The sequence below is a fragment of the Canis lupus genome, chromosome 25, assembly GCF_048164855.1.
Source record: "Canis lupus baileyi chromosome 25, mCanLup2.hap1, whole genome shotgun sequence".
Lineage (NCBI taxonomy): Eukaryota > Metazoa > Chordata > Mammalia > Carnivora > Canidae > Canis > Canis lupus.
Window position 1 is genome coordinate 41116777 of NC_132862.1, and position 25932 is coordinate 41142708.

Genomic DNA, 25932 nt, shown 5'->3' on the forward strand with positions numbered 1-25932 from the left:
AGAGACAGAGAGAGAGGCAGAGACACAGGCAGAGGGAGAAGCAGGCACAGGGGGCCTGACGTGGGACTCCATCCCAGGTCTCCAGGGTCACGCCCCGGGCTGAAGGCGGTGCTAAACCGCTGAGCCACCCGGGCTGCGCACAGCACATTTTCATACTTCCCAACCAGTGAATGAATTGGCGTGATCACCCAGACACCAAGACAGGAGGACATAATAGTTTGGCAATCTGGAGGATGTTCGCATCTGTCAAGCACTGTGTGAAATTCTTCTCACACATGCTCCATTGACTTCTTACCACAACACTGTGCAGTGGGTATTATTATACCCACTTTTTAGATAACAGAACCACAGTTTGGAGGGTTAAAACAAATTGCATGGGCTCAGACTGCTAGTACCGGTGAAGCTGGGCTTCAAACCCAGGTCTGCCCAACCCCAAAGCTCTTCGGCACTGCTTTCTATCATGCCCAGAAAGAGCACACCAGCTGTCAGGAATGCTGCAGCTACTAGACAGCCACGAAGACCACCCTCCTCCCTCTGCTGTTCCAAATACCACCTCATGACCCACGGTGTGAGTTGTGGCCTCTCCATGCCCTGCTGGATCAAGGCTTGTCCCTCACCAGTCACTCAGGCACCCTCCCCCAACAAGGCCCAACATCCCCTTGTAATCTCTTCTTTGCTTATAAACCGCAACTTCTGTGGCACTCTGCCTGCCTTCCCCAGTGTCTCTTGGATTTACGGCCTCTTTAACTGGCACCAGACATTTGCCTCTGTCCTCCTTTCGGCTCTAGATAGTCACTGGCCGTGATCCTGGGGGCCTGCTGACATTCAGCACGGCGCCCTGGCCGTACCTCACCATCAGCCCTGGGACCTCACCTGTCTTTGAACCACTCACCCTGGGTGCTCACCATGTATTTAGTTTTCAAAGCCACAAAGAGAATCAGGAGATAGGAGGGAGAGAATAGGCCTGAGCTAACCAGGTAGGCCCCCCTCCCCGAAGGTCTGGGAACATTTACTCTCTGTGCCGCCCCATTTATCATTGCTCCCTAACAGCCGCATACCTCGTAGAAGTTAGGAATGGTGTGTAAAGTGTTTTGTTCTTCCTCAATACGGAGCACATGCTGACCACATGGTAGATTTTGACTCCTCACTTAGAACATGAATGAAACGAGCAAGTGAAGAATTCCTGACAGGTCGGCAGAGGACGGCAGCATAATACCAGTTGCTATAAGATGGTGGTTGGTGCCTGAATACTGAGGGTCTGGTGTGGGGGAGAAAAGGACTTGGGGGCACTCATGAGACAGGTTGGCGTAGAGGCTGAAAACATAAGCTTTGGAGTCTGATGGGGTTTGGCTCTGAACTCGGCCACTTCACAGCTGTGTGACATTGGAAAAAGTGACCTCACCTTCCTATGCTTTCGTCCCGTCATCTGTGAGAAGGGCCATTACGATGATTAAATAAACTAATTTGTGTAAGTGCCTGGCACAGAGTGAATGATCCACAGAAGATCGTTCAGTGTGATTAGAGAGGGAGAAGGGAACAAAAAAGACTTTTGGAGGAAGATCACATTTAGGGAGCTTTGGAAGAGTGTCTGGTGATGTCCCACCTTGGCTCTGGGAACATCCATCCGTATCTTCATTGTCCTGGCAGAGACGCCTGGAGCCCCCACTCTGGTCATGGACTCTCTGGTTTCTGGGAGTGGTGGCAGCAGCTGTCTGCTGGGTGCTGGCAGGGGTAGGGGTCGCTGGGAGAGTGACAGTGGGGGGAAAAGATACAGGGTGGGGGTGCACTGCAACTGAACCGTTGGTTTATTTCAAGGTTGCAATCCCTCCAACCATCTCTTCCTATAAGTCGCCCTGACCCGAGGGCAGAGGAGCTGAACTCAGAGCAGATGTTTCCTCTCTTTCACTATCAATGGATGGCTTGGGGACATGGGGGAGGGCCACGGAGGGGGAAGGAAGTGAAGGCGCTGAGAGAGATCCCTTAGTTGGGAGCCCCTCCTTCTCCACCCTGGGGTCTGCAGGCTTGGACTGTCTGCACTCTGGGGTTCTAGGAAGCACTCAATGTGTGTGCATTGCATGGCCAAATCCAGGGGCAGAGCACACCAGAAGCAGGGGTGTGCGGTGGCCCGTGTCTGGGAGGGAACTTGCAGGCTGGTTGGAAGCTCCTGCCCAGCTCAGTGAAGAAGAACTATGGACTGGGGAGGGGGAATAAAAACAGTGCCCTGTGTCATCTGCACCTGTTGGAGAAACCACCTTTGTGGCAGGGACAGAAGCTTGGAGAAATCTGGCAGCTTCAAACCATCGCCACGATCTCTCTGGGCATCAGTGTCTTGTTCTGTAACACGGAGAGAGGGGTAATACCTCTCCAGATGACTTTATTCCTCCTGAGGGAGGACTTCCTGAATAGCAGTTGTCACGACACCGCTTTACCAGGGTGCAGGAGCAGCAGGAATGGGATTTCAGGGGGCACCAGCAGCGCAGGAGACGGCGCTTACCATCGGGGAAAGTGCCTACTGCTCTTCCACCTGCTGCACGCATGGAGGTGGCCTCCGCGGTGGGACAGGTGCGCCTCCCCCAGGGTGACTCCGAAATCATTGTGGGTGCCTAGTAAGCACTTCTTGGCTAGAGGTGGAGAAAAACAATGAAAAACTGGCACTTAAAATCTCCTGCACCAATTAATCATTTTGGGCACTTCGGTTTCATCTTCCCTGAGATACATCTTCTTTCTCATGCGAAGGGCTGTGAGGCCCTGGTGAATCAGGAGTGGGTCCAGCTGAGCCAGGTGGGTGTATTTTCTTGGTAGCCACCCCAATTTCTACTACCAAAGGTAAAGGAGGCGCCTCCATCTCTCTGAAGGCGCAGAAAAGCCCAGCAAAGTCAGTGCTGTCTTAACAGTGGGACTGAAAATGAACAGACGGCCTTGCAGTCTAGTGAATTCCCTGTCACATGGGTGTTCGGGGACAACACAGCACTTCCCATTCCACACACATCGGGCTGTGTGTGTTACCTTAGCCCCTGCACCAGTGTTCCAAGAGGAGGGCACAACTATTATCAGCCCCATTTTACAGACAAGGAGACTGACATTCCTGGAGATTAACTGGCCTCGGGTTTTGCAGCTCCACGTGGCCTTCTGAAAGCTTGGAAATCATGCCACTAGAGGTGGGCACAGGCTGCCAAAGGCGCCCGCCCAACTCAGTGGTAGTGAATTTCTCCACTGGAGAAGTCTGGAGTTAAACCTCAGAAAAGTTCGTATGGGTCAGCCTTACGACTGTGCTGGCCTTCCATCCAGGGCTGACTACCATCTCAAGCCACAGGGACTGGGAGGGAGAACAGCAGGGACGGGGCGGGGGTGGGGATGGGGTGGGGACTGCATCGGGAACCAGAGGGCAGATGACAAATCTGACTCTTAACCTTTCCCACTAGTGATACTGAATGCCCATGTGCACGTGTGTGCATGTGTGTGTGTGTGTGTGTGTTTATGTGTGTGTGTATAAGAGAGAGGTTTTAGGGAGGGAGGGTATTTTCTTCCTATGAATCTTTCTTTTTCTTTCTTCCTTTCTTTCTTTTTTTCAGCAAACCACAGACCAGTTACACATTCTTTGGCAGTTTCCTGAGGATGAACTTTAGATTTTTGTGGAGAGAGGAAAGAGAGAGAAAGAAAAAAAAAAGAAAGGAAAGAAGAAGAAAAGAAAGAAAGAAAGAAAGAAAGAAAGAAAGAAAGAAAGAAAGAAAGAAAGAGAGAGAGAGAGAGGAAAGGAAGGAAGGTAGGAAGGAAGGAAGGAAGGAAGGAAAGAGGGGAGGGGTCGGGTGAAAAAGTGAGACAGCAGCGCGCAGGCACACCCTCCACACACGACTCCTGGCAATAAGGAAGTGAGACTAGATCTTTTTCATGAATGGGCTTAACTCAGCCTTGCTGAACTTCCGCTCTCCCATTCACTAGCATTCAAATTTCACCTTCTGACCATCCAAGGCAGCTGGCTGCTGGCCCAGGAACTAGAAGCGGTTTGAGATCATCCCCCTGACCACAGGCAACTGTGTGCTTACAAGAATCTTCTTTTCTGAGCTGGTAAATCCAGAATGATCAGGATGTTTACAAGGATGCCAGATTCGAGGGGCACAGACCCCTGGATCCCCACCCTCACCCCCACCCCCAGCTACCTCAAGACTATTGCTTACACCCTGGGGAAGGTCAGAAATTGCAACAGGCAGTGCATGCAAAAGAAATGCTCCCGCCCAGGAGCTGGCTCCCGGAAGCCTTAATGCCTGCCTGAAAATTATGCTGGGGGAGAGCAGCCCATTTGGAAGAGGGCACTTTAGAGTTTTCCTTTTGGGGCTGTGGGGCAGTTAGCTGTGGCTGGTGGCTCTTGCAGGGGTATTCTTTCATTTTGGTGGGAGGTTGGTTGAGGAACAGGGAGCTCTCAAAGCTGCTGTCTTTTTAAAATCGGCCTGGAGGTTGCAGAAGGTTTGTCTAGGCAGTGGAAAGAGGGGCTGCGGGGTCTTGAGCAAGCCATTTAATTTTGCTGTGCCTCAGTTTCCTCATTGGTAAGGATGGGTCCTAACACCTCCCAGTGGGGCCTCTGGGACTACTGAATGAGCCGAGGCAAAAGACAGGGCTTCCCAGTGCAACCTACCCAGGCCCATGGGCTCTCAGATTAGAGAAGCCCCTGCTGCCACTCCTCAGGGAATAAGGAGCAGCTCTGCAGCCGCACGCGACCGGGATGGTGGTTGCCCCAGACTTCTGGTGAGCGGGCTGGAAGGGGAGGAGTGCAGGGATGGCCTGTTCTGGGCTCCAAAGATGGAGAAGGAAGGAGAAAGGTGGGGGGGGCAGACACCCCACGGGAGGCCGAGTTGCCCTTTCCCTGTCTGGCTCTCTCCTGTAGCCCCTTCCAGTGGAAGATCGAGCAGATAAGGAACATCGTTTTCCTGTGCCCACCCTTGTTCCCCTGGTCCCCGTGCTTGGACGGGCGAAAGGGGGTCCCCAAACGCCGCGGTCGGCCGAGTGACCTTCAGGGCGCCTCTCCACTTCCGGGCCAAGAGGCTCTCCTAAGGCCAAATCCAGGACAAAGTGCCTGCGAGCTGCATTCCACTCCCTGCAGCTGCTGTGCCGCGGGGCTGGGCTCTGGGCACTGGGAATGGACTCGGAAATACCAGTGGGCTTTGTTGGGCTGATTACTCACAGCAAAGGAATGACATCCATTTCATCGGACTTTCTAGGAACTGGCCTGCAGCTGGAGCGTCCTTGTCCCTCGGTCCCTCTCCAGCGCGGAGGCCGCTCGCAGAGGCCCGGTGCCGGGCGGGCGCGCAGCTCACGGTGGCCTCGTGCCAGCGGGCCCGGGAGGCACTGGTGCGAGTCTCGGTCAAGGAAGTTGGGCCCTGGGGCCCCCTCGCCGGGATAACTGGAGGCAGCCTTTCTCGACGTGTGTTTCTGGTCTTCTCTCTCCCTCGGCTTTCGTCTCGTCTCCCAGAGCAAAAGGGGGCTGCATCCCAGCAGGGCACAGTGGGGGAAGGCCCGGAAACTAGGACGAGTGTGATGTGGCCGTGGGACAGGCCAGGCCCGTGGGCCCTGCGCACCTGCGCCCCCCAGGAGCACGAGGAGCCCCGCGGGGATCACCAGCTTCTTCCCAGCTTCCACGGTCAGCAGATGGCAGAGCTAGGACTGAAGTCCACGTCTGCCCAGTTAGGAAGTGTGTGGGTGTCGCCACCACTTGATTTTGTGTGTTCCGTATTAGCTCTACTTCTATGAGAACGAGATGAAGCACTCCCTGGGGGGAAAGGCCACGTTGTATTTTTTTTCTCTGTCTCTACAAGATACCCAGAGCTTGTTTGAGAAAACAGCTGCCAGAGTATGCTGAGGTGGTGGCAACCCAGCTGTCTGAGGAGGCTGTGGAGGCCACAGCAGCTGGAGGGACCCTAGAGCAACCCGGGAACTTGTACCTCTGTCCAGGCTCCTCTTCCACCTGTACTCCCACCCCTCCCGCTGCTGTTCTCAGCTTCAAATCATTCCCTTCCCATCTTCCTCGTAGCCTGCCTGCCTATCGGTGGCTCTTGCAGCCTCAGGGCCTCCATGACTGCCCTCTCTTTGCAAATGCCTCTATTTATCATGAGCGCTGCCACCACAAGACTGACCTCCCCACTCTTCTTTCCCCCGTCACGATGTTTTTGTTTACTAACGGCTTCCACATATCCCTCTCTCTGTCTCTAGGCTCTGGACCACCTCATTCTCTGGATCCTCTCAGAGTATCTCCCATTCCAATGTCCCGTCAGAAGCTCTGATGGCTTAGTAACTATCCCAGCTAGACATTCCCATTGGTGAGGCTCACAACCTACTTTCAGGCAGCTGGCATTCTACAGAGGATCACAAGAGGCCATTGGTGATCCAAGTTGTGGCCAGGGCGGCAGCATCACGTGGTAGGAAGCATGTGGAATCAGTCTGATTATCCTCAGTTGAATGATGAGGGATCCAAAGCTCAGAGAGGTTAAGCAACTTGCCTGAGGTCACACATTTAGAAGACAGTGGAATCTAGAATCTAAATTAGAACACAAGTCATCTGCTTCAGAAGCCTGAGAATTTTCTGTTCTATTGTACCCTCAAGAAAAACTTAACTGGGTCTGGTTTGTTTTTTGTGTTGAGAGTCATTAATTACATTTTAAATTACAGAGAGATTATAATTTCTACAAGGTATTTCACTTGGTAGAGATTCTTTCACCTTGAAACTTCCATCATTCTGAATAAATGAAAGCGTATTATCATGAGTGTTAATGTCAATTTTAAATAAAACCCTTAGCATGAAGTCTGACATAGACTTGCTTGATAATATGATTCATAATTGTTTTGTTAATAACACCCTGATGATTGCTGTTTGAAAAAAGATAAAGCAATAGAATCACTAATAATAATACTGCAGAAACCTATTTAGTCCAAAACTGACATGAGAGCACTGGCCTTTGGGTTAAGAAGCTTGACTCTTTAGCTGCTGTCAGCTGGCTATGTGGCCTGGGGCAGGACGATGACCCTCCATTGAAAAATTAAAACGATTTGACCCTCCATCAAATGAGTGGCTCATCCCTTAGACACAGACACGGGGCTCAGTCTAAATAATCTCTCTGACTTCCTTCACCTCTGATTCTTGACAAATCTAGAAGTTTGGCTACGTAGCCTTGTAAGGGGCTGAAGTAAGTATGGAAACAAGTTTATAGTGAAGCCACACCAATAGACTTCCCCACCCCAGCAGTTGGGGTGGCCCTCACTGTACCTGACTGCGGGGACACACAGACGTTCTTGCTGGAACTCTGAAGTATTCTTATCTGAACCATGCTAACTAGTTGACCTTTAGGGACTCAAAAACTTCCTCCACGTTAGGGCTGACATACACAGGTCTTACCAGTGGCCAAGGCCACTCCCTCTGTTCTCATCTGTTGGACTCTGTGGGCAACAGAATTTCCATCCGCTCGAGCAGCTGCTGATAGCTGCAGGGTCTGGGGTGGTCTCTGTTAACCTGCCAGCTGCTTAAACAGCAGGCAGGAGGAGCTTCCTCTGGGTTCCTCTGGTCTGCAGCTGTTCAGAGCATCACTGAACAATGGCTGACTTCCACAACAAGAATGTGTCAAACCCAATTTTTTTTTAAGGCAGAAAATTATTTCAGGTTGGCTTATAAACTGGCCCAAATATGTTCTCTGAGATATGAAACATGGTGATAAAGTGCCCCCAAATAATGCCTCATACATAGCAAGCCCTCTGATGATAATGTTAGCTCACTGTTGTTAATGTCAGATCTCGCAGAATAATGAGATTAAAATGATGATGACATCCAAACTCGACTAACTCTTTTAAGACCAGCTCAGATTCCCCTTCCTCCAGGAATTTTTTCTGGACTCTTCAGCCTATATTCATTTCTAGCACTCACTCACAAACTCATTCATTCATTCATTCATTCATTCAGCAAATGCTTTTCAAGTGCTTGGGGTTCTAGGTGTTGAGGATCTCCTGGCAGACCTATTCTAGTGGATGAAGACAGATAACAGACAATATACAAATTTTAAAAAGCCCAATAACATCTATTCATTCAGTCAATCAAAAATCTTACTATGTGCCAGACATAGTTTTAGGTATCAGAGATAGAGGATTGAATACAACAGACTTGGCTTCTCAACTTACGGAGCTTTCTTTTTGGTGGAGAGACAGACAATGAGCAAATGGATGAAAAAGTTTAGACATGGTAGATGTTTGAAGAAAATGCAATAGGGGCCTGTACCTTTGGTGAAAGAGCAGGGAACAGGGTGCTGCTTTAAGCAAGGAGGTCAAGTTTCAATTATTTCTAGAGAAGTCAAATCAAAATGAAAACTTGTATGTGATGTGATGAGCGCTGGGTCTTATACGCAACTGATGAATTATTGAACACTATATCTGAAACTAATGATGTACTGTATGTTGGCTAATTGAATTTAAATTAAAAAAAAAGCAAAAAGGCAAAATGAAAAGTTGTACTGCACTCACAGTCATATTGTTCAAGACCTCTCCCACTTAAACATCCCTGGAACATTGGCTTATAGCGGCCACTGACTGTATTGGAAGGATTTCTTAAGACTTTGGCAGAGAAGAGGGAAAGCTGCTCTGTAACTTGATTGAAGATACTTCGGCAGGGTCTCAGCTGCAAAGTCTTAAGAATCTGGGGCTTGTGGGAGCAGGGGCAAGTGCCGGGCAAGTGGTGTAAAGGAGCTTATGGCAGGGGCACTGTACACTCTAAAGACCTACTAGAACATGAAGTCTTGATTTCCAGTGAAAAGCATTGAATGACATCATGGGCAGCTGGAGCAAAGCCTGGCTCTTTCCCAAGCCTGCCATCTGATTTTCAGTCCTAACGAACCACTGCCTCACTTCTGTATCAAGATTTTAACTTTCAGAACACTTTTCTTGTAAGCTTGAGGTTTACAGCATCCTTGAAAGATAAAAGTGATAAATACGATTATCTCTGTTTTTGAGAGTGAGGAAGCAGAGAGAGAAAGGTCAAAAGTCTTATCCAAGGCCGCCCAGTAAGTTGGGGGAAAAATCAGCATTAGACCTCATTCAGAGCCCTTTGTTCTTCCCACTTCCGGGCTTATCAGGACTCTCATTTGCCAAATTTGCATGAAATATGCATCCATTCTTAATTCTTTTGTGCATTTAGAATAATTATCTGACTTGAGACTTCTTTGCAGAATAAACTTTCCTTCTCTTTGACTCCCTAGCTGCTGCCTGGAATTTTTTGTCTTCGGCCCCAACTTCCCACACTTCTGGATGGTGGAGAAGGAACCAGTAATGATGGGCAGTGTGGGAGGTAGACACTTGGGGCTACAGCTCAGGACAGCTGTCCTTAATTATGGAAGGGTGCACAAGAGCCCCCAGGCACACCCTGCTCCACCCTGTTTGCTGAATTCGGACTTGAAAACCTCACCAAGTGCATTGACCAGCTGGGACAGCTGCTGGCGGTTGGGCTGGTGGAGACCTACTGTAGGTCCCAGGCCTATCTTCCATCTTCCCCTCCTGGGTTTCCTTCCCCTTCAGGAAGATGCACCCCAGTGGATGTGGGTGGGCAGTGCCTTGTGAACCATGTGGAAAGAGGGCCATTTCCTATTCCTATGCTAATCTCCTCACTGGTCTCCTAACGTCTTCTCTCCATTCTTTCCATTCCAACATCCACAAAGCAATTATAGTAGGCTTTGAAGACACAGAACTCTACTTTTCTCCCCTGCTCAAAACCCATGAATCCCCCACCCTGCTCCTTGCCCCCTTATCTATGGACAAAGTACCTCTTACTCAGCTTCCAGGTCACAGCTTAAATGTCACCTTCCTTGATTCCTTAGACTAGATTGTATTCCCCTTTATATAGCATTTCTTCACTTCTATGAGATAGTAGCTGTCACAATTGTACTAAAAAAAAAAAAAAAAGCTAATCTTTTAACCCCTTAGAAGGTTCTCCTCTGCCCCTTCCCTCTCTTTGCTTCTTCCCTTCTTCCTTTTAGTAACATGATCTGTCATAGTGCCTAGGACACTGCCTGGCACTCCACACGTCTGTTGAGTGACTGAACAACCCACTTGCCTGAAGGGTTGGGAAAACTTTTAAGATCTTTAAATCTAGGGCAGCCCTAGTGGCTCAGCGGTTTAGCGCCGCCTTCAGCCCAGGGTGTGGTCCTGGAGACTCGGATCGAGTCCCACATTGGGCTCCCTGCTTGGAGCCTGCTTCTCCCCCTGCCTGTGTCTCTGCCTCTCTCTGTATCTCTCATGAATAAATAAATAATCTTTTAAGATAATTGAATCCAATGTGTCTCCTTGACAGCACTCCTGCCCAATGTATCCCATGTCTGCTTCAATGCCACTGTAGGGGGCGACTTGCCTCTCAGGGCAGCTGATCAATCTAAGAGGGGACCAACAAGTGGTTAAATGTTCAGCCTTCCTATGTTCCTTAACTCCTCTCTACCTTTGTTTCCCCATCCATAAATGGCGGTTATAATAACACCCACTTCACAGAAATGTTGTAATTATTAACTGAGATCAGGTATGTGAAATACAGTTTTTCACCATGATGGTTCAACAAATGTGAGTTATTATTATTATTACTATTATTATATAATCATCATCCCAGAAGGTGAAATTTTCTTTATGTCACACTGTTTTGTTTTATTTTTAAAGATTTATTTTATTTATTCACGATAGACACAGAGGGAGAGGCAGAGACACAGGCAGAGGGAGAAGCAGGCTCCATGCAGGAAGCCCGATGCAAGACTCAATCCCTGGTCTCCAGGATCAGGCCTTGGGCTGAAGGTGGCGCTAAACCGCTGAGCCACCGGGGCTGCCCTAAAGTCTTTGAAGACAGTATCTTGTTGACTAGGTCCTGTCTTCTCCAGTGTACCATGGGGCAGGTATTGTACCAGTTACAGTCTTCTCACTGTCTTTGCCCCCCTTTGAATAATCCCTTTTTGTCTATGTTCCCTCACTTCTCCGGCCATCCTAGAGATGAAAAAGGGGCTGGCCCAAACAGATCCAGGACCATGGGCAACAGAATAGAGTGACAAGGAATTATGTAGTCACTGGACACAGCCAAGGTGTGAGAAGCTTTATGGACTTTTTAACAAACCTTCGGGTTCTGAGTCTGTTACTGTGAGATGGGAACTGAAGGAACCAATGTGGGGACACCCGGTCTGATCTCAAGCAAAATTGATCTACTCCAATCCACCATTTGTTTTCTTCCTACCTTTCTCTTTCTTTCTTTCTTTCTTTCTTTCTTTCTTTCTTTCTTTCTTTCTTTCTTTCTTTCTTTCTTTCTCTTTCTCTTTTGCCTTTTTCTTTTTTTAAGGATATAACTTAGGTGCCTACATGCTACTCCAGCTTACAATATAGAATGTCTTGCCTAAACAACCACCAAACCTGTGCAGATCCTCTTTTAGGAACTTACCAGTCTTTTAAAATACGTTTCAAGATCTTTTCTCTCATGAGTTAAAATACCATATTAGTTCCTGCTAAAGTGTTAATGACTAACCTCAGTTCCCCTTCCTGCTTGGCATCCCCACCCCCTGCCCCCAAGAATTGGATAAATTTGAATTTTAGAATAAATTGCAGGGTCAATGAGGAAGTTAATTTTGAGCAGGTGGAGACCTAACCTAGGGCTGTCCAATTCACAATGTGTAGGTAGCTTCCTACTGCACCTATGCGTTAAGCTAACCAACCCCACAAATACGATCTTGTAGAAAGGAGGGCCAATCCAGTGAAGTCAGTTAATATGAAGACCGCCATCTACTGGCTGATGGTCACTAATGGACCTATTGGTGTGCTCAGTAAGTTATAGCTGCTGCATGGAGTTCCCTGATTGGAATGCCTGAATGAGGAAGACAGGGAGTGTCCCCCCATTCTTTTACTCTAAACTTCCTTTTGTCTTATTCTTTTATTGTACTTTGATTCCTTAAGATACATAACATGTCACAGAGCCTTTGAACTGAAAGGGATCTTGGAGCTGAAGGGTATACATGTTGTAAGCCATTAACACTTTAGTATAAATTAATACATCCGACTACCACCAGTCCAGAAATTGAGCTGAAATTCTAAGGGGATGGAAACTGGTTGTCTTCCTTCCTCCTTTCATTCCTCCATGCCTCTTTTCTTTTCTCTCATTCCTTCCATCTCTCTCTCTCCCTCTATCTCTCCCGTTTCTCTGTCTTATCATTGAATATAGAAGTCTGGCTCAAGAACCAAATATTAGGGATCCCTGGGTGGCTCAGCAGTTTGGTGCCTGCCTTTGGCCCGGGGCACAATCCTGGAATCCCGGGATCGAGTCCCACATCAGGCTCCTGGCATGGAGCCTGCTTCTCCCTCTGCCTGTGTCTCTGCCTCTCTCTCTCTATGTCTATCGTGAATAAATAAATAAAATCTTTTTTTTAAAGAACAAAATATTACCTATGAATAGGAAAGAAGGGCAAACATTTTTATTTACCAAGAGATAACTGTGGACATTTTTAAAAGGTCTAAGTCCATTGGCCTTACTTACCCTAACAAAATTCATTTGTGCCTATTTCTGAATCTCTGAAACAAATGCAACTCCTCCTGAAATCTCCCCAATCTTCGAGATCCCTTATTTCCAGTTCCTTCAACCCCTCTAGCAGTCTCCTACCTCCCTTTCAGTAAGAAGTGTAAATATTTTTGCCATATTCTTATGCACCTTTCATGTGTGGTGTGTTTGTTTCATGTATGTCTCCCTGGCTTCTTGTCATGGGCTATTGCTTCCTGAAGACATTTGACTTCTCTTTCTTAATACCTCACCATTGCACTAAGTATAAATTCAACACTGCTGCTTACCCAACTAGGTACGTTCATTGGTTAGGGCTCAAACAGTACTGAAATGATGGACAAGAAGGTCTTTAAGTTCAGATAACATTCTAGATACACCTGCTTCTGTGTGTGTGGGTGGCAAGAAGGGAAAATAATGTTTACCAGCTGGAGTGTGAGTGTGCCTGAGGAGACATGAAGACTTACCAAGGGATATTCAGGCATGAGTTGATTTAAGGGAATCGGTTTCTAGATCCTTAATTCCATTTCTACCCTTCCCTGAAGTTGATCTGCTTGACAACACACCCGCATTGGCTGGTTCTCTGTTCTTGCCTATTCTTTCTCAATAGCTCTTTGCTCATTTTATAAAAAAGAAAAAATTCATTAACTTTTATTCATCCCCAAACTTATTATGGTGCATTAAGGCAAGTATAAAAACCTTGATGGCATCAAGGGGTAACTGGGAATATTAAGGAAGACAACATAAAACTCGAAGCTTTGTGTCTTTCCTTGTCATATACAGATTTCTGTTAAGGGCAAAGCATGGCATTAGAAATGGGGTACTTTGCCCCATTTGGAAGATATTTTGAATTCAGATATATTGCACAATGAGCTAGGAAACGTGATATTTTTTGTTTAATGAATCTTCTCATCCATATCCCAGTGATTGTCAAACAAAATACTGCAATCATGCAAATCCCATAAAAATACAGTGAGTGAAGACAGGAAATAGGCAAGGTGGTGGTACATTACTTCATCCAGGTGATATATGATAAATTCATGGTAAGAGTTCAAGCTCTCTCTCTCTCTCTCTCCTCTCTGTATCTATCTGTCTATCATCTTAGAATGTAGACTGTTTGCTGTGAGGACATATATTAACACACTGATTTGGATTACAAGATTAAAACTAAGTGTGATGGTTTTCTTTTTTGTTTGGATAGAGAATAAATCTACCCTGGGTGATTACTTTTACAATGATAATTACTTTCAATGATTAGGCTATGATTTGTGAGTGTTTGTAAATGATTGTGGAAGTTATTCATAAACTTTGTTAAATCTGAAGCTTACATTTAAAAAATCTACATTTTGAAAAGTTTGACAATAATAAAATTAAGAATATGATCATGTAAAATAATTTTATAAAAGTTGTTGGCATATGTGTGCTGAAATTAACACTATTTCAATTTATCTTACTCTTTCTAAGTGTATCAAATTAGAAGGTGCCACCAAGAAAAAGAATAGTAAGGATACTAAATCTTTTGATGAGTCCAGGTAAAGCATTTTAGTGACTCTTCAGAAGCAGAGAAAGCTAATGACTGCAAAGACTGAACACTAGGTATTTGTAAGTCAGATGTTTTCCAATTCTTTGCTTTCAAAGATATCAGAGGAGGACCTAATCGAGTTGTCAGCTGATAGATTATTAAAAATAATTCTTGATGATAGAGCTGTATGTTATTTTTGGCATAGAACTTGGAAAGAGTTCAGAGAGTTAAATCATATTGCTATAATAAAACTCCTTCCAAACTTATTTATGTGAACAAAGTTTCCCAGCACTACTTCTATAAAAATGAAAAGCAGGAATAAAATAGATACTGATGCCTGTCTAATTCTAATAACAAGTAATATCATGCATGGCTACATAAAGCAATTAAAATTAAAGCCTTAATCTTTTCATTAAGAAATAATTTTCCAGTAAAAAATTCTTAATTGAACTTCTCATTTAGAGGAAATAGATTCACATGTAGTTGTAAGAAATAATGCACAGATATCCTGGGTAGCTTTTATCCAACGGTAACATCTTGCAACACTCTAGCACAATATTATAACCAGGACATTGATAACAATATAGTCAAGATACAGAATATTTCCATTACCACCAGGATTCTTCAGGTTGACCTTTTATAAACACACCTAGCTTTCCTCCATCTTGCCCCTTCTTAACCACTAATTTGGTCTTCATTTCTGTTATTTTGTCATTTCAAGAATGTTTTAGGATAGAATTATCAACTACGCAACCTTTTGGGCTTGGCTCCTTTCACTCAGCAACGTTCCCTGGAGGTTTATTCAGGCTGTTGTGTGTACCAATAGTCTGTTCCTTCTTACTGTTGAGTGATATGCCATGGTATGGATGTCCTACGTACAATCTGTTTAACCACTCACACAGCGAAGGACATCTGGGTTGTTTTCAGTTGGGAGCTATTACAGGAAAAGCCTCTATAAATACTCATACACAGGTTTTTATGTGACTAAGTTTTCACAGAAGTTCCCTGGCATAAATATCCAGGAGTCCAATTGTGGGATCACATAGAGGTTGCATGTTTAATTTTTAAAAAGCGCCGAAGGGTCTTCCTGAGTGACTCTTACCCTTTTTCGTTTCCACTAGCAACGTATGAGGGATCCAGTTTCTCTGCATCTTCACTGGCAGTCAGTGATCTTCCTTTTTTAAACGTGTGGTTTTGTAATAGACTTTAAATTTTAGGATCCGTTTAGATAGGTAGAAAAGTTGCAAAGATAGAAGAGAGGTCCATGCAGCCCTCACTCAATTTCCCTTACTGTTAACATGTTACATCTGTCTGGTCCCATTGTCACAACTAAGGAATCAACATCGACACATCACTTTTAACTAAATGTCGCAGTTTATTTAGGTTTCACTAGTTTGTTCCTAGTGTCCTTCTTCTGTTAGGGGATTCCACCAGGGGACCACATTACTTTTATCTGTCGCATCTCTTTTGTCTTATCTCTGTAACAGTTTCTCAGATTTCCCTTGTTTTTAAAGACCCTAACAATTTTGAAGTGCACCGGCCGGCCGGGTAGTTTATAGAATATCCTTCAATTCGGGTTTGTTTTGTTTTCCTCAAGGTTAGCCTGAGGTCGTGGGTTCGGGGAGGATTACCACAAAGAAGAGGTGCCATTGTCATCACATCATACCAAGGGTGCTTGCGATCATGACTTATGATGTCAACCTTGATCACCGGGCGAGGGAGAGTCTGTCAGGTTTCTCCACTGTTGAGTTACTCTGTTTCTCCCTTTCTGTAATTTTTTTTTTCTCTTTAAAAGCAGGTTACCAACGGCAGACCACCCTCATGGGGTTAGGTGTTAATCTCTACCTCTTTGAGGGAGGGGTTCCTGCATAAATTCTCTGGAATTCTTCTTTATGGGAGATTGCACTTAAAAAAAAATTACTAGACATTATTTGTTAGAGCATTTTTAAGGTTTCAGAAAAATTGAGAATACAGAAAGTTTCCATAGACATATTCTCTTTCCTCCTTCTCTCCCCTCCCCAGCATATAATTTCTCCTATTATTAACATATTCCATTAAGGTGGTGCATGTTATAATTGGTAAACAATTACTGATACATTGTTATTAACCAAAACTCATATTTCACATTAGGATTTACTCTTTTATAATTCTTTGGGTTTTAATAAATGTATAATGTTACATATTGCCCATTAAAGTATTAAAATACAGTGTACAAAATAGTTTCATTGCCCTAAAAATTCCTGTACACCCTCCCTCTCACCTTGCAAATCCCTTACAACCAATGATTTTTTATTTTTATTTTTATTTTTTTTTAATTTTAACCAATGATTTTTTAATTGTCTCCATAGTTTTGCCTTTTTAGAATGTCATGTATTTGGAATCATAGAGCGTGTAGTCTTTTCAGATTGATTTCTTTCACTTAGCAATATGATTTTAAGGTTTCTCCATGTCTTTTCATGTCTTGATAGCTCATTTTTTCTTATTACTGAATAATAATCCATTGTACGGTTGTACCACCACTTGTTTAGTCAATTACCCACCGAAAGATACTCATTATTTGGTAATTATGAATAAGGCTGCTAGAAACATTTGTGCACACAGTTTTGTGTGGACACAAGTTTTTATTCATGTGGGTAAATAGCAAGGAATGCAATTACTGGATTGTATGGCAAGACTACCTTTAGCTTTGTAAGAATATGCCAGCATGTCTTACAAAGTAGCTGTACCATTTTGTATTCCTACCAGCAATGAATGAGAATTCCTATTGTTCGATCTCCTTTATGGCATTTGGTGTTATCAGTGTTTGGGGTTTTAACCGTTCTAATAGATATGTAGTGCCTGTTTTTTAAATGTACATTTCCCTAATGATGTATTATGTTGAACATATTTTTATGTTTATTTGCAATTATATATCTTTTTTGGTGAGGTGTCAGATCTCTTGCCCACTTTGTAGTTGTATTGTTTGTTTTCCTATTGTTGGGTTTTAAGAGGTTTTTTGGGGGTGTATTTTAGATAATAGTCCTCTATCAGATGTGTGTTGGCAAAGATTTTCTCCCAGTCTTTGACTTGGCTTTTCATTCTCTTGAAAGTGTCTTTCATAAAATAGAAGTTCTCAATTTAAATGAAGTCCAACCTATCAGATTTTTTCGTTCACAGACTATGTTTTTTGTGTTATATTTGAAAGTCATGGCCAAATATTATCTCATGTAGATTTTCCTCAGGTTATCTTGTAGACGTTTTATAGTTCTGCCTTTTACATGTAGGTTTAATGATCCACTTGGAGTTAATTTTTGTGGAAGTCGTAAGGTGTGTGCCTAGATTACATTTTTTTTTTGCATGTAGATGTCCAATTGTTCTCAGTAATATTCATTGAAAATACTGTCTTTTTTCCATTGACTTTCCATTCATCCTTTACCTAAGATCGGTTGAGCATATTTGTATAGGTCTCTCTGTTTTGTTCCACTGATCTATTTGTGTATACTTTCACCAACGCCACACTGTCTTGATTACTGTAGTTTTATGGTAGGTCATGAAGTCGGGTAGTGTCTATCTTCTGCCTTTGTTCTTCAATATTGTGTTGGCTATCCTGGCTTTTTTGTCTTTTCATGTAAACTTAGAATCAGTTTGCTGATATTCTCAAAATTAGTTGCTGGGATTTTGAATGGGATTGTGTTGGCTCTATAGACCATTTGGGAGGAACTTTAATACTTGAACAATATTAAGTCTTCCTATTTATGAATATGGAATATTTCTTTATGTTTTTATGTCTTTGATTACTTTCCTCAGAGGTTTTTTTTCCTCATATAGATCTCTTTTACATTTTCTTAGATTTATATATAAGTATTTCATTTTGAGGCATGCTAATATAAATGGTAGTGGGTTTTTAATTTTTAAATTCCAAATATTCATCGCTGGTATATAGGAAAGCAATTGACTTTTGTATACTAATGTTGTATCCTGCAACCTCTTTATAAACACTTATTAGTTCCAGAAAGCTTTATTTTGTTAATTCTTTGGGATTTTCTACATAGATAATCATATCATCTGCAAACAAAGAAAGTTATATTTCTTCCTTCAGAATATGTATACCTTTTACTTTCTTTCTTCTTTTATTAAATTATCTGGGAATTCTAGTATGATGTTGGATTGGAGTGGTGAGAGAATATATTTATTTTCTTGGATCCAAGTGTATCTTATTTTAACTATTCTGAAGAGTATGCAATGATAGCTCATGATTTTACTTGCATTTTCTTTGTGGCTAATGATATTGAATATCTTTTCAAGTACTTATTTGCTGTCCATATATTCTCTTTGGTACAATGCCTTTTCATGTGTTCTACCCATTTTCTAATTGGATTGGTTTTTGTTTGTTTTACTTGTTTTTTACTGTTAAGCTCTGAGAGTTTTTTTAATACATTCTAGATACTAAGTACTCTGTCAGTTTGCAAATATTTTCTTCCGATCTTTGGCTTGACTTTTTATCCTCTTAACAGGGTCTTTTGCTGAGCAAAAATTTTAAATTTTGATAAACTCTGATTTATCAGCTTTTCCTTTTATGGATCACACTTTTAGTGTTATGTCTTAAAACTCTTTGGTTAGTCCTAGATCCTCATGATTTTCTCTTTTTTTTTCCTAAAAATTTTATAGTTTTATAATTTACAGTTAAATCTATGATCCATCTTGAGTCAATTTTTGTATAAGGTGTGAAACTTAAGTTGATGTTTTTTTGTTTTGTTTTGTTTGTTTTGTTGTTAATATATCTATGGCTGTCCATTTGTGCCAGCACCATTTGTTGAAAAGGCTATCTTTTCTCCACTGTGTGTCTTTTGTACCCTTGACAAAAAGGAGTTGGACACATGTTGTGGGTCTATTTTTGTGTTTTCTGTTCTGTTCTAGTCTCTCTATGTCTATTCTTCCACCAATAACACACAGTCTTGATAATTGACTTATTGCACCTATAAAGCAAATCTTGAAATCAGGGAAAATGGTTTTTCCTAATTTCTTTCTCTTTTTTGAAATTGTTCTGGCTGTTCTAGTTCCTTTGCCTTTCCATGCAAATTTTAGAATAATCTTGTGACTATTTGACAAAAATCTTGTTGGGATTTTGGTAAGAAGTATGTGTACCTGTATATCAATTTGGGGAGAATTGACATATTTGCTGTGTTGATTCGTACAGTACATGCACGCAGCATGTCTCTCCATTTAGATCTTATTGATTTCTTTCATCAGCATTGTATAATTTTAGGCATACATGTCCTGTACATGTTTTGTTAGATTTATACATCAGTATTTCGGCTTTTTGATCAATTGTAACATGGCATTATATTTTTTCTTTTGGTGCCCATTTGCCTATATACAGTTTATGGGAATCAATTTATTGATTTTTGTATGAATATCTCATAGTCTGTGACCTTGCCAAACTCATTTATTTGTTCGAGGTAGTCTTTTGCAGATTCCTTGGAATTTTCTGCGTGGACAATCATGTGATCTGCAAGTATGGGTAATTTTATTCCTTTTTTCTGATCTATATGATTTTTATTTTTTTTCTTGCCTTATTGTCCTGGCAAGAACTTCTAGCACTATACTGAATAAAAGCCGTGAAAGTAGACATCATTGCCTTGTTCCCAATCTTAGGAGGAAAGCATTTTAGTTTTTTACCTTTAACTGTGATGTTAGATGGAGGTGTTTTGTAGATTTTCTTCATCAAGCCGAGGAAGTTCCTCTCTATTCCTGTTCTTTTTTCCTAAAAATTTTTATGTTGAATAGATATTGAAATTTGTCAAATGTTTTTTATGCATTGGTGGATATGATCATACATGTTTTCTTATTTTCTGTTTTTAATATGACTGATTACATTGATGATTTAAAAATACTGAACTAGCCTCACATTTCTGGGATAAACCCCACTTAGTAATGGTGTATAATTCTTTTTATATGTTGTTGAATTCTATTTGCTTATTTTATTAAGAACTTTTGTCTATATTTATGAGGTTTATTCGTCTATAGTTTCCTTCTTTCCTTCCTCCCTCCCTCCCTCCCTATCCTTTTCCTTCCTCCCTCTGTCTCTTTCTTTCCTATGTTCTTTCTTCCATCTTTGGTTAGTTTTGGATCTTGATAATTATAGCCTCATAAAATGAACTAGAATGTATTTCCTCTTCTATTTTCTGGAAGAGATTGTGTAGAATTGGTGTTAATTTTTCTTTAAATATTTGGTAACTTTTTCCACTGAAACCATCTGGGTCTGGAGATTCCTTTGGGCAGGAGTTTTAAAATTATGAATTCTTAATTGTCATATGGTTTTCCAGATTGTCTTTTTTCATCCTGGGTGAGTTATAATTTTTATAATTATTTGAAAGGTTGTTTTTTGAGATATTAATCTATTTCATCTAAATTGTCAAGTTTATGAGAGTAGAGTTGTTCATAGAATTTTATTATTATTTTGATGTCTTCAGACTCTGTAGTGATATCCACACTTCCATTCCTGATATTGGTCATTTATATATTTTCTCTCTCTTATTATTTTTTCTTTGTCAGTCTTGCTGAGGGTTTGTAAATTTTATTCTTCCTAGAGAACCTGCTCTTTATATCACAAATTTTCTTTATTGCTTTTCTGTTTTTAAACTTCATTGATTTCTCTTCTTACCTTTATAATTTTCGGTCCTTCTGCTTGCCCTGGGGTTCATTTGCTCTTCATTTTCTAGATTGTTGAGGTGGAGATTTGGTTTATTGATATGAGACTTCCCTCTTTTCTAAAGTAAGCATTTAGTGCTACATACTTTCCTCTCAGCATTGCTTAGCTGTGTCCCACAACTTTTGATATGCTGTATTTCATTTCCTTTCAGTTCAATGTATTTTTGGATTTCCCTTGAGACTTCCTCTCTTCTCATGGATTATGTAAAAGTGTTTTGATATTTTCCTGTTATCTTTCTGTTATTGATTTCTAGTTTGATTTCACTTGGTTGGAGGACACAGTCTATATTATTTCAATTCTTTTAAATTTTTTGAGGTTTGTTTTATGACCAGGATATGGTATGTGTTGCTACTTTTTATTAAAAGTTTCTCTTCTTACTGAAATGTATAATATTTTATATTGTCTTGATCAATTATGTACTACTAATAGTTATTATAACATAACATAAAACAATAATTTTGACAACTAGAACATAACAGTTACAGGAGCTTCTGTGTGGCTCAGTTGTTTAGGCATCTGACTCTTGATTTTAGCTCAGGTCATGATCTCAGGGTTGTGAGATCCATGCTGGGCATGAGCCTGCTTAGGAATCTCTCTCTGCCCCTCTCCAGGCCACCTCCCTCAAGCTCTCTCTCAAAAAACAAAACAAAACATAACAGTTACAGGTATTTTGAAAAATTATGTTTTTGAACTTATTTTTGTTGAATAAAATTACAATAGGTATAGTAGAAATGCAATTTAAGGAGAAAGAAAACCATATAAAATTCTCAACCACAAAGAAGAATTCATTCATAATTTTTAAATGGATGATTTTGTATATCAAATAATTATCATAACTATTTTCCATTGGATCCATGTAAAAGTGTGACTTTGGATTTTTATTTTCAAATGCCAATATTTATAATACCCTGGAAATTATCCATCTTATTTACAAATTTAAACTTTTTTTTAAAAGATTTTTTTTTATTTATTCATGAGGGACACAGAGAGAGAGAGGCAGAGACACAAGCAGAGGGAGAAGCAGGCTCCATGCAGGGAGCCCGATGTAGAACTCCACCCCAGGACTCCAGGATCATGCCCTGAGCTGAAGGCAGACCCCCAATGGCTGAACCACTCAGGCATGCCTACAAATTTAAGCTTTTGATGTAAACTTTCAGATGTTGACTTACAAATGACAGAAAGAATAAATAACTTTTAAAATTCTGTATGTGTGTGGTAGGGCCAGGGTGTTAAGTAAGCAAGTGACAACTAAAGACCACTGCTCTGGAACACAACACTAGATCAGTGAGGAGGCATGGATGAAGAGGAGTATGTGATTAAGATGGTTTACCTTGTTGGGTATTTATTCAGTAGTTCAACTAGACATATTAAGTATCACTTATTATTATATGCAACTTCTTCTGCTAAGTGCTAAGAAGGTATAGGTGACTGATTCAAGGCCCCAGCCCTCAGGCAGATCATCACTTACCAAAGAAGGATCAGTAACAACACCGTTCCGTTGTCTGTGTCTAGCCCTGTCTTCCAGCCTTACTTGCTGCTATGGGACAATGGATGAGGATTTGTAGGGCTGTTGCTTTTTTTTTTTTTTTTTTAAGTTTATTTATTTTTTAAGTAATCTCTATACCCACCGTGGGGCTCGAACTCATGACCCCAAGATCAAGAGTCACAAGTTCCTCCAACTGAGCCAGCCAGGCACCCCAGGGCTACTGTTTTTTAAACCTAGACCATGGAACTATATATATAGCCCACTCCACACTTCCTATAGTTACCCTCCTGCACAGCACATCATTATCAGTACTAAGTAGTTCACATAGTGAGAAGAATAACAGCACACAAGCTATCAAGACTTGAACAAAGGAGTGCCTGGCTGGAGCTATGCTTCCTACTTCCTACTCTTGATTTTGAGGGCGGAGTCCTGAGTCCAGCTCCGCCCTCAGCATTTAGTCTACTGGAGATTCTCTGTCCCTCTACCCCTCCCCCATGCATATGCACGCTCTCTCTTGCTCTCTCTCTCTCTCTCAAATAAATAAATAAATCTTAAAAAAAAAAAAAAGACTTAAGCAAATTATGGTCAAATGGCTTAATCACAGAAGTTTGGCTTAAGCTGGCTTACCAACAAAAGAAGTCTGGCTTCTCCGTGCAGACCTTTTCCACCCCAGGCCAGCTTGACTTCTTCCAGAGCAGCCACTGCTCCTTGAAGAAGCACAATGCAGAACAGTGAGGTGGGAGGACCTAAGACTAGATTCTTGTCCTAGCTGTAATTTTGTGTCACCTTAAGTAAGTGGCTCCCCTTTTTTAAGTCCCAATGTCTCTATCTGCAAAAGTAGGAGGTTGGATTGGAGATTTATGGGACCCTTCAGTCTGAGGACTCTGTGATTCTAAGTCTCTTCTGGCTGGCCCTATATACAGTCCCCAAGTTCCAAGCACACCTTAATATTTGCTAGAGTTTCTCACTCTGAATTATATTCATTGCCTTGTCTTTAAAAATTTGGCTCTTCCTTAGTCCAAGTCCCACCAATTTATTGTCTCCCCCTGCTTACTTTCTCTGAGAGTATCAATAGTTCTCCACATTTTATGCTCCAGCTATTTCCTCCAGCTGCCTCCCTCAGCACACAGGGTCTGTGCCTGGCTGTTTCTTGATTCAGTTCATACTTCCTATCTTCCAGAGTCAGCCAGGCACTTTCTAATTCCTGAGTCGTTATTAATTCATTAATGCGGTCCACACCCACAAGATAGCATTCAAGGGAAAGATTGCCTACACCTAACAACAGGCAACTCTTCCAAGCACCTTGGAGGTGACTCTTCTCCCCTACACAAAGGAGGCCTTTGGACCTCAAAGGCTGAGTGAGCCCTACTGAAGCTGAAATACTGTGGCTTTCGCATGTGATGCAGATTAGTCTTTAAACGTACCACTCAAGAGAATATAGTGCAAAGTCAGATAATCCAAGACTATATGGAATTTAAATTTTGTGTCTTTTGGAATTTAATCTTTTGTGTCTATCAGCCATCACAGTATCTGGGAGCCGTCCAAACACATTAATATTTCTCTGCACTATAATTGACAATTAGAGGAGCACCTGGCTGGCTCAGTACATGGAGCATGCGACTCTTGTCTCAGGGTCATGAGTTTGAACCCCACGTTAGGTATAGGGATTACTTGAAAAAAATAAAAATAAAATAAAATAAAAATAGACAATCAGGTACCAAGTGCACTGTACCATCTATGTGGTGTTCTTGCTAATGAAATGAACCTCATCAAGCTTTTCCAGCTATACGTTTGCAGGGAATACGGGAGATAGAAGAACAAGTCAAACACACTCCACAGAAGCAATCCAGCAAATCAGGATTGTGAAGCATTCGTCCAGAAAATGGACACAGTTTCTTTAATAATCAATGAAATGGAAAGGGAAAAGAGAGGATAAAAATGTAAATTAAGAAGCTTAGAAAACTTGAAACCAAATGCAGTACATGCATCTCGTTTGTATCCTGAGTCAAACAAGCCAATGTGAAGAGGCATTGATGACACAGAAGGAAAAATTAGAGCTGAACTGGGTATTAGGTGACACGAAGAAATGTTTATCTGTGTGAGGTGTTTGGTTTTGTGATTCTGTATGAAATCGCTCCTTCCACTCTCCTTCCCCCTTTGAGCTACATATGGAAGTATTTAGGGGAAAAAGACACAATGTCAGGAATTTTCTTTAAAGTACTATAGAAAAAAAAAAGAAGAAGAAGAAATGGTTAGATGGAGTAAGTATGGCAAAATGTTGGTAATTGTTGGACCAGGGGGATGGGAGCTCATTTCCGATTCTGTGGTTTTTCTGTATGATTAAAAACTTTCAGTGTAAAAAACTTCAAAAAAAAAAAAAAAAGATCTGGGAAATGCCAATGTTTTGGCATCAAAATGATACGTGACTGTTGGCAAAGCCCATAATTACACCTCTGAGTTTAGTTTTATGGCAGAGAGTGCGAGTGCTGAAGTCAGGACAAGATGGCAATTGTAGCTCTGTCACTTACTGGCTGCGTGACTTTAGACAACTCGATAAATGTCTCTGAACCTCATTTCCTTATGTGGTTCCTGTGGGAGCAAATGAAACATGCATATAAGGTGCTTAGCAAAATAGACATTTAGTCAATAGCTTAAACAGAAGCTACTGTCATCGTTAACCTTAAACCCAGAGCATCAGAGAAATCCTTTGTCAGGCGGTGCATCCTAGCTTGGGTTCAGAAAATAGAAATTCGGAGAAGTAAGATAAGAACCAGGAAAAAACGTGCCACAAGTAGCCCATACTCTCAGGGCTGCACGAGGGTTGGAACACCCCAAGGATGAAGCTGTGACTCCTGCAGGCGGCCTCATTAACCTCCAGCACCCTGGCTAAGGTAGGAAGGGGCAGTGTTCTGAGATGAGGCCCCGCCCAGGGATCAAGCAGAGAAGGGAGCCAATTAAGAGCCCTAGGAGAGGGCTGGGGGTCCAGGAAGAAGACTCGGGTAAGCCTCCCAGTTTGTGCTGCACCCACTAGGAGCATTAGTTGCTGGGAAGAATCTAAATGTATAGTGTGTTGTTGTTGAAATGTTTTCTTCTGACAGTCCGCTGTGCATTTTCTCTCATGGTGCTCATATTCCCCAAACTGGAAAGTGAAATCGTTTGCAGACTCCCAAGGGAAGCTGGAGCCCCGGATTCATTTTTCCCTAGAGAAAGCATGTTCCCTGGAAATTAGAGAAGGTAATTGGAGAGGCCTAGGGAAGAAAGGGACCTGCAAGGGTCATTGGGTCCATCCTCTAGCCTCCAGGCAGGAGTGAGACTAACCCGTTCCAGATGGCAGTTGTCCCTGTCTGCTGGAGACCGCCAGCAGAGACCCTCGCAGCCTGATTCAGCAACTCATTCCAGAGGAGGGCCCAGCGAGAACTTGCGTCTCCTCTTGGCCTCATCATTGGCCCACTGTGGGTCCTGAACGAGCCATTAGTCTTGGGCCCCGGTTTTCCAATCTACAAAACGAGAGGTTGTTACTCTCTGGCTGTTCTGGGATTAAATCCTAATACAAAATGGAAACAAGCTCTGTGCCCAGGAAAGGGGCCTGTATGTAAAAGGCCTGACAGCGTTCCATTGTCAGCTCTTTGATGAAGTTTAAAAAATCTTCTAGAGCTGGTCAGAATAAGTAGTGTGTCCTCACTCTTCCCTCTTTCCTTATA

The 25932-nt window shown here is 42.4% G+C and overlaps 1 long non-coding RNA gene across 2 annotated transcripts; it reads right to left on the reverse strand.

Annotated features, from left to right (window-relative positions):
* LOC140617632 (uncharacterized) lies at positions 1-24821 on the reverse strand. 2 transcript variants are annotated; one of them, XR_012017815.1, is made up of 6 exons: positions 24760-24821; positions 22859-22938; positions 22214-22282; positions 6327-6526; positions 5177-5761; positions 1-2621 (listed from the first exon to the last, which is right to left on the reverse strand). It is a non-coding gene; the product is annotated as an uncharacterized lncRNA (long non-coding RNA). The 2 variants fall into 2 exon arrangements; XR_012017814.1 differs by having other exon boundaries at positions 5177-6526.
* Between the last annotated feature and the right edge of the window lie 1111 nt (positions 24822-25932).